We start from the raw sequence: 10384 nt of genomic DNA, 5'->3' as shown, positions 1-10384 counted from the left end.
CCTTCAATTCCATCACTCAGGAGGCAGACACAGGTGTATCTTATTGAACTGGATGTCAGCATTATCTATTCAAAGAGTTCTAGAACAGCCAGACCTATATAGTAAGACAGAGCCTCCTCTTAAAGTCAATCAAACAAACACAAAATATTGAAAGAACTCAGAGGTCTTTACTGAAGCTTCTACAAGGAATTATACATTCACTCCTGTTGTATATTTATTCTCCAGAAATCTGCACTGTCCCAACTTAAACTGTAACTTCAATGATATCTTACTAAAAGGGAATGCATGTTTAAACAGCTAAAAATAGAAAGATGAAAATATTAACAATGTAAATGCTGATCATAAATAAGCAACATAAAACAGGACAGATGGCTCAGCAGTGAGGAGTTCTTGCTGCTCTTTCAAATAATTGGGCTCAATTGTCAGTGATTACCTGCGACCCACTACTATCAATTGCTATAAGTTCATGAGTTCTGAAGACATCTTCAGACTACTGTGAGGATTAGGCACACAAGAGGTGCATATTCATGCATACAATCAAAATACTCATATTCAGTAAAAATTAAAAATATAGATCCCAGATGGTTGGGCTGATTGCATACTGTGTCTGATAAGCTGGGTAGCAGAGACTGCATGGCGTCCAATAGTTGGATCTGTGGGTCCCAACTGACTGTGTTTCAAATGTAAGAAAACCAATGATGAGGGAAACAATCGGGTCCAACCTCAGAGCACCCAGCTATTCTCTGGGAAAGTCCCTGGGATGTTGCAGCAGGAATAAGGTTTTCAAGCAAATGAACCCAAGAAGCAAGCAGGAGTAGATATTCTAATATCTAATAAAATAGACTTTCAACCAAAATTAATTGAAAGGGATGAAGAAGGGGGGAATTTAAGATGGCGGTGCCAGGAGGACATTGGGTCTGAGGAGTAGGACAGCAATGTTGGTACAGCAACTAAAAGACTGATCTCTGGGCCCTAAAGCAACAGTGATCCTGTTTCCCAGGTGAGAGGAAACTCCACGGTGTGGTGTCAGTCAGGTCCACTCTCAGGTCACTCAGCGAGAACCCAGAAGATATCCCGGGTTGCAGGATACACCTTTGTGTCCTGATAACCTTTCCAGAGTAAATTATGTTCTCCAGGGCACCAGAGACTGGGAGCCCCAGTCTAGAAAAGAAACAGGGAAGAAGAAAGCAGGACTGACCTCAGGTCACCCAGTCTATCTCTGGAAAGGTCCTGCAGACCAGTGGGTGCACAGCTGTCATGTCTAAGTGTGTCTCCAGCTGCTAGCCCTGCATGCCCTACTCTCCATCACAGAACTGTGTGCCCCAGGACACTAGAGGATGGGTTTCCCTGTCTGGAGAAAACCCCACAGGCAGGGAAACAGCAGGTCCCAGATTAGAGAACTCAGCCAACTCCCCCCCACACACACACTACAACTACCATACATTGAAACATTCTTGGAAAAGTTCTCAGCTCCTTTCCCAGTCACCTGCTTGGACCATCATTGGCAATTGCCTATGCATTCTACATGCCACGTCAAACACCACAGACTGAGTCTTCCTGTTAGGAGAAAACCCAAAGTTGGGGAAATATCTGGCCCTACCTCAGGACACCTAGCTCCAGAAAAGTTTCTGGTTATCCACAGGCTCCAGACTCTAGCCTCCTGCTGCACACATGAGAGTAGTGCTCATGTGCCACTGATTACCACTTGTATACTGGGGCAGAGAGCCCCAATATCAGACCTCCAGAAGCCTGGGTTCCCTGAGATCAACCCCCAGATACTGCTCCAAGGGACAATCAGTTATCCCTAAATAAACTGACCAAACCACGGGGCACTCAGGTTACAGCAGCACCTCACTAAATTTACATCAAGAAATCCAGCAGCAGGGCAGCTGTCTCCAGAACTTCTCTGGGTGAGAGGATAGCCCCCTTTACTAACAAAGGCCACAATTACTACTCAGGTGTGTATGCCTGAGATGAGCTGTGGCAATTCCTGAAAAATACCTGCCATTCAGTGACCATACCTAAAAATCTAAGGAGGGCTCCTTTGGGAAAAATCATCTTCCTGCCAAGGGGATTCTCCCCACCACAAGATTTGAGGAAGCACCAGAAACTAACAGTCAACATCTAAGATAGCCAAATGGGTAGATGCAAGTGTAAAAGCTCAATTCAAAAAAAACAGATCAATATGGAGAATTCCATATCCATGGGGAAGTAGCCCTGGATACCCCAGCATAAATGAAATTCAAGAAGATGACATTATATCTATGCTTAAGAAGAGGATAATAGAGGAAACAAATAAAATGTGTAAAGAACTAGAGGAAGATAAAGTCAAACAGATTATGGCCATCTGCAAAGAAATGGAAGAAGATAAAGACAAACAGATTACAGCCAAACGTAAAGAAATACAGGAAGTTGCATCCAAACAATTTGTGGCCTTTACAGAAGAAATACTTAAATCAGTGAAAGAAATTAAAGAAACAAAAGATTGTTCAAACAAACAGCTGAAGGAACTGAAGGAAAATACATTCAGACAGGTGAAGGAAATCAACAAAACAGCTCAAGATCTGAAGATACAATTGGAAAAATTAAAGAAAACACAAATGGAGGAAACTGTGGAGAGAAAGAACTTAGGGAAGAAAACAGGAACTACAGAGGTAAGCATAACCAATAGATTATGAGAGATGGAAGAAAGAATCTCAGGTGTGGAAGACACAATGGAAGAAATCGATGTATCCATCAAAGAAAATGTTAAATCTAAAAAATTCCTGACACAGACCGTCCAAGAAATCCAAGACAACATGAAAAGGCAAAACCTAAGAATAATAGGAATAGAGAAAAAAGAAGATTTCCTCCTCCAAGGGCCAGAAAATATTTTCAGTAAAATCATAGAAGAACAACCAGAGAACTCTTCCAGCTGATAAACACCTTCAGCAAAGTGGTAGGATGCAAAATCAACTCAAAAAATCAGAAGCCCTCCTGTATACCAAAGACAAAAGGGCTGATAAAGAAATAAGGGAAACAACACCCTTCACAATAGCTACTAACCACATAAAATACCTTGGGGTTACACTAACCAAGCAAGTGAAAGACCTGTTTGAGAAAAACTTCAAGTCTCTGAAGAAAGAAATTGAAGATGTCAGAAAATGGAAAGATCTCCCATGCTCATGGATTGGTAGGATAAACATTGTGAAAATGGCCATCCTGCCAAAAGCAATCTACAGATTCAATGCAATTCCCATCAAAATACCAACTCAATTCTTTACAGACCTTGAAAAAAAGATTCTCAGCTTCATATGGAGAAACAAAAAACCCAAAATCTCCAAAACGATCCTGTACAACAACAGATCATCTGGAGGTATCTCCATCCCCTATCTCAAGTTGTACTACAGAGCAATAGTAATAAAAATTGCATGGTATTGGCATAGAAACAGAAAGGAGGATCAATGTAACTGAATAGAAGATCCAGAAATAAACCCACACACCTATGAATACTTGATTTTTGACAAAGCAGCCAAATCCAGTCAATGGAAAAAAGACAGCATCTTCAACAAATGGTGCTGGTCCAACTGGATGTCTACATGCAGGAAAATGAAAGTGGATTCATATTTATCATTGTGCACAAAACTAAGGTCCAAGTGGATCAAAGACCTCAACATTAAACCAGATACTCTAAATTTGTTAGAAAAAAAAGTGGGGAACAGCCTAGAACTCATTGATACAGGAGACAACTTCCTGAACAGAACACCAACAGCACAGGCTCTAAGAGTAACAATCAATAAATGGGAGCTCATGAAGCTGAAAAGCTTCTGTAAAGCAAAGGACACCATCATCCAAACAAAACAACTGCCTACAGGTTGGAAAGAATCATCACCAACCCTTTATCTGACAGAGGGCTAATATCCAGTATATATAAAGAACTAAAGAAGCTGAAAAGCAACAAAACAAATAATCCAATTGAAAAATGGGGAACAGAGCTAAACAGAGAATTCTTGATAGAGGAATATCAAATGGCAGAGAAACAGTTAAAGAAATACTCAACCTCATTAGCTATTAGGGAAATGCAAATCAAAATGACCCTGAGATATCACCTTACACCCATCAGAATGGCCAAGATGAAAAACTCAATTGACAACACATGCTGGAGAGGTTGTGGAGAAAAGGGAACCCTCCTCCACTGCTGGTAGGAATGTGAACTGGGACAACCACTTTGGAAGTCAATCTGGCGCTTACTCAGACAATTAGGAATAACGCTTCCTCAAGACACAGCTATACCACTGCTATGTATATACCAAAATTTTGCTCAAGTACACAATAAGGACATTTGCTCAACCATGTTTGTAGCAGCTTCATTTGTAATAGCCAGAACCTGGAAACAACCCAGATGTCCATCATCGAAGGAATGGATACAGAAATTGTGGTATTTTTACACAATGGAATACTACTCAGCAATAAAAAATGAGGAAATCATGAAATTTGCAGGAAAATGGTGGGATCTAGAAAAGATCATTCTGAGTGAAGTACCCTAGAAGGAGAAAGACAAACATGGTATATACTCGCATATATAGACCTACAAGATATAATAAACATAATGACGTCTATACACCTAAAGGAGATAAACAAGAAAGCAGACATGAGGTAAGATATCAATCCTCACTTAGAAAGACAACTGAGATGTGCATTGGACATATGGCAGGAGTCTACCGCAGAAGGCATCTGAAAGACCCTACCAAGTAGCATTTCAAAACAGATACTAAGACTCATAACCAAACCTTCAGCAAAAGGAGAGTTAGTATGACAGGGAAAGGATAGGAGCCCCACAAGGACCAAATATATCTGGGCACAGGGTTTTTTTTTTTCTGAAACTGTTTCTCCAACCAAATACCATGTATGGATATAACCTAGAACCTTTACTCAGACGAAGCTCGTGGTAGCTCAATAACCAATTGGTTTGCCATAGTAAGAGGAACAGGGACTATCTCTGACAGGAACTCAATGGCAGGCTCTTTGACTCCCCACCCCACAAGGGAGCAGCAGTTCTGCTAGGCCACAGAGGAAGACTTCACAGCCAGCCCTGAAGATACCAGAAAAAAACAGGGACAGATGAAATGGGAGGAGGTCCTCCCCAATCCATGGACTTGGAAAGGGGCAGGGAGAAGTTGAGGGAGGAAGGGTGGGATTGGGAGGGAATAAGGTAGTGGGATACAGCTGGGATACTGCATTAATAAAATGTAACTAATAATAACAAACAATTAAAAAAATACAAGAAAATCATAGCAGAAAATTTCCCCAACTAAAAAGAGAGGTGTATAAGAATACAAGAAGCCTACAGAATACCAAATAAATTAGACCAGAAAAGAAAATTCTCCCACCATATAATAAACAGTAAGTATACAGAACAAAGAAAATCTACTAAAAACTGCAAGGGAAAAAGGCCAAGTAACATATAATGGCAAACCTAACAGAATCACACCTGACTTATCTACAGAGACTATGAAAGCCAGAAGGGCCTGAACAGATATAATGCAGACCCTAAGAGAACATAGATGTCTGCCCAGGCTACAATACCCAGCAAAAATCTCAGTCATCATAGATGGAGCAAACAAGATATTTAATGACAAAAGCAAATTTAAACAATACCTAACCATAAATCCAGAGGTACAGAAGCTCCTAGATGGAAAACTACAACCCAGGAAAGTTAACTACATTCAGGAAAACACAGAAAATAAATAATGTCACTACCGCAAAACTAAATGTAACCAAGCACACAAACACACTACCACAAGCAACATTAAAATAAAAGGAACTAACAGCCACTTGTCACTAATTTCCCTCAACATCAATGGACTTAACTCTCCAATAAAGACACAGACTAACAGAATGGATACATAAACAAGACCCAACTATCTGTTGCATACAAGAAACACATCTAAATCACAGAGATAGACATTACCTGAGAGTAAAGAGCTAGAAGGGTCCAAGCAAATGGACCCTAAGAAACATGCAGGAGTAGCCATTCTAATATCTAATAAAATATATTTTCAACCAAAATCAATCAAAAGACATGAAGAAGGTCATTTTAAACTCATCAAAGGAAAATTGTGCCAGGAAAAAATTGCAATTCTAAACATCTATGCCCCATATACAAGGTACCCACGTTTGTAAAAGAAACATTAATAAAACCTAAACCACACACAGATCCCCATACATTACTAGTGGGAGATGTCAACACCACACTCTCAACAAAGGACAGGTCAAGAAAACAGAAATTAAAAAAAACAATATCTCTAATAGAGGTCATGAATCAAATATACCTAACAAACATCTACAGAACCTTACACCCAAACACAAAAGAATTTACCTCCTCTGCACCTCATGGAACCTTCTCCAAAATAGACCATATCATTGGTCACAAAGTGAGCCTCGACCTATACAAGAAGATTGAAATAATCCCTTCTATACTATCTAATTACCATGGTCTAAACCTGGACCTCAACAACAACAGAAATAGCAAAAAGCCTACATACACATGGAAAGTGAAGAACTCACTACTAAATGACAGCTGGGTCAGGGAAGAAATAAATAAAGAAATTAAAGTCTTCCTAGAATTCAATGGAAATGAAGACACAACATAACAAAACTTCTGGGACACAATTAAAGCAGTGCTAATACGAAAGTTCATAGCACTAAGTGCCTTCAAAAAGAAATTTATAACACCTCATACAATCAACTTATTGGCTCACCTAAAATCCCTAGAAAAAAAAAGCAGACACACCAAAAAGGAGTAGAATAATCAAACTCAGGGCTGAAATCAATAAATTAGAAACAAATAAAACATTTAAAAGAATCAATGAAACCAAGAGCTGGTTCTTTGAGAAAATCAACAAGATAGACACACCCTTAGCCAAACAAACTAAAAGGCAGAGAGAGATTATCCAAATTAACAAAATCAGAAATGAAAACGAGGATAAAACAAAAGACACTAAGGAAATCCAAAAAATCCTTAGGACTTACTTCAAAAGTCTTTATGCCACACAATTTGGAAATCTAAATGAAATGGACAATTTTCTTGGTTGATTCAACTTACCAAGGCTGAATCAAGACCAGGTAAATCAATAAAATATTTCTGTATCCACTAAGGAAATAGAAGCATTCATCAAAAGTTTCCAATCCACAAAAAGCTCAGGGCCAGATGGTTTCAGTGAATAATTCTACCAGACCTTCAAAGAAGAGGGAACTCCAGCTCTCTTCAATCTATTCCACAAAATAGAAACAAAAGGAACACTACCAAACTCATTCACTGAAGCCACAGTCACCTTGTAACCTAAACCTCACAAAGACACAACCATGAAAGATAATTTCAGGCCAATCTCCCTTATAAACATTGATGCAAAAATACTCAACAAAATACTTTGAAAACCCAATACAAGAACACATCAAATATATCATCCACTATGACCATATAGGCTTCATGCCAGGTATGCCGGGGTGGTTCAATATACAAAAATCCATCAATGTGATCTACCATATTAAAAAATTGAAAGAAAAAAACACATGATAATCTCCTTAGATGCTGAAAAAGCATTTGAAAAAATCCAGCATCCATTCATGTTTAAACTATTGGAGAGATCAGGGATACAAGACACATACCTAAACATAGTAAAGACAATATACAGCAAGCCTATAGCCAATATCAAGCTAAATGGAGAGAAACTTAAATCAATCCCACTGAAATCAGGGACAAGGTAAGGCTGCCTATTCTCTCCATATCTCTTCAACATAGTTCTTGAAGTCCTTGCTAGAGCAATAAGATAATTAAAGGAAATCAAAAGGATACAAATTGGAAAGGAAGAAGTCAAAGTATCACTATTTGCAGATGATATGATAGTATACTGGAGTAACTCCAAAAATTTTACCAGAGAACTCCTACAGGTGATAAACACCTTTGGCAAAGGGGCTCGATACAAAATTAACTCAAAAAAGTCAGTAGCCCTCCTGTATACAAAAGACAAAAGGGCTGAGAAAGAATTTAGGGAACCAACACCCTTCACAATAGCCACAAAGGACATAAAGTATCTTGGTGTGACCATAACCAAGCAAGTCAAAGACTTGTATGAAAAAAAATTCAAGTCTCTGAAGAAAGAATTAGAAGATTTCAGAAGATGGAACTATCTTCCATGTTCATAGTTTGGCAGGATTAACATAGTAAAATTGGACATCTTACCAAAAGCAATCAACAGATTCAATGCAATTTCCATCAAAATACCAACAGAATACTTTGCAGACCTTGATAGAAGATTTCTCAACTTCATATGGGATGCAGTGAAAGCAGTCCTTAGAGGAGTTTTAATAGCACTAAAGGCCTTCGTAAGCTATTAGAGACATCCCATACAAGCAACTTAATGGCACACCTAAAAGCCCTAGGAAAAAAGAAGCAGGCACACCCAGCAGGAGTAGATCACTAGGAAAAACCAAACTCAGGACTGAAATCAATGAATTAGAAACAAAGATAATAATTCAAAGAATCGAAGAAACCAAGAGGTAGTTCTTTGAGAAAATAAAAAACACAGACAAACTCTTAGCCAAATTAAGTAAATGGCAGAAAGATGCTATCCAAATACACAAAGTCTGAAAGAAAGATCTAACAGACACTGAGACAATCCAAAGAACCATTAACTCTTATGTCAAAAGCCTGTATGCCACAAAATTTGAAAATCTAAATGAAATATACAATTCTCTTTAGAGTCCACTTACCAAAATTGAATCAACATCAGGTAAAAATATTAAATAGTCTTATAGTGCTTAAGACAATAGAGGCAGCCACTAAAATACTCCCAACCAAAAAATTCCAAGGGCCAGATCATTTCAGAGCAGAATTCTACAAGACCTTCAAAGAAGAGTGAATACTGATATTCTCCAAATTATTCCACAAAATAGAAACGTATGCAATATGAACAAATTCCTTTTTTAAGACCACAGTCACCTTGATAAATCCTCAAAGATCCCCAAAAAGAAAGAGAATTTCAGACCAATCTCTTTTATGAGCAATGATGTAAAAATACTCGCAAATCAAATCCAAGAATATATCAAAGATATCATCCACCATAACCAAGTAATCTTCGTCCCAGGCATGCAGGGGTAGTTAAGTACATGGAATCCATCAATGTAATCCACCATATAAACAAATTGAAAAAAAAAAAACAAAACAAAAAACAGAACAACACAGGACCAGTTTCTTAGATGCTGAAAAAGGATTTGACAATATACAACAATTATTCTTGTTTACAGTCCTGGAGAGACCAGAGACAAAGGCACATATTTAAAAATAGTAAAGACAGTATACAGAAATCCTATAGCTAACATCAAACTAAATGAAAAGAAGGTTAAATCAATTCTACTGGACTCAAGGACAAGACAAGGCTACACACTCTCTCCAAATCTCTTCAATACAGTACTCAAAGTCCTATCTAGGGCAATAAGACAACTAACAGAGATCTAGGGGACACAAATTGATAAGGAAGAAGTCAAATATCACTATTCACAGATGATATGACAGTATACAAAAATGACCCCAAAAATTCTACTGTAGGAAATGCCTACAGTTGAAAAACACTTCAGCAAAGTAGCTGGATATAAAGTGAACTAAAAAAAAAATTAGTAGCACTCCTGTATACAAAAGATAATTGGACCGAGAAAGAATTAGGAAAATAACACCCTTCACAATAGCCAGGAAAAAAATAACATAATATATCTTTATGTTAGCCTCAACAAGCCAGTGAAAAACCTATATGGAAAAAAAAAAAAAAACTTCAAGTCTCTGAAGAAAGAAATTGAAAAAGATACCAGAAAATAGAAATATCTCTCATGCTCATGGATTAGTAGGATCAACATAGTAAAAATTGCCATTGTACGAAAAAACAATCTACAGATTCAATGATATGCCCATCAAAATATGAACATAATTCCTTAAGGAATTTAAAAAAATTCTCAGCTTCATATGGAAAAATAAAAAAAGCCAGAATAGCTAAAACAATCCTGTACAATACTAGATCTTCAGTAGGTATCACCATTCTTCATCTCAAGCTCTATTATAAATCAATAGTAATAAAAACTATATGGTACTGAATTAAAAACAATCAGTGGATCAATGGAATTGAAGTGAAGACCGATAAATAAACCCACATACCTATGGCCACTTGATTTTTGACAAAGAAACCAAAATCATACAAATGGTACTGGTCTAACTGGAAGTTTACATGTGGAAAAATGAAAATAGATCCATATAGATCACCCTGCACTAAACTGCAGTCCAAGTTTTCAAAGACATCAACATAAAACCAGATACACTAAATCTGTTAGATAAAAAAGTGGGAAAGATCCTCAATCT

This window comes from Meriones unguiculatus (genome assembly GCF_030254825.1).
Source record: "Meriones unguiculatus strain TT.TT164.6M chromosome 13 unlocalized genomic scaffold, Bangor_MerUng_6.1 Chr13_unordered_Scaffold_28, whole genome shotgun sequence".
NCBI classification, from domain to species: Eukaryota; Metazoa; Chordata; class Mammalia; order Rodentia; family Muridae; genus Meriones; species Meriones unguiculatus.
This window is presented reverse-complemented; position numbering follows the sequence as displayed.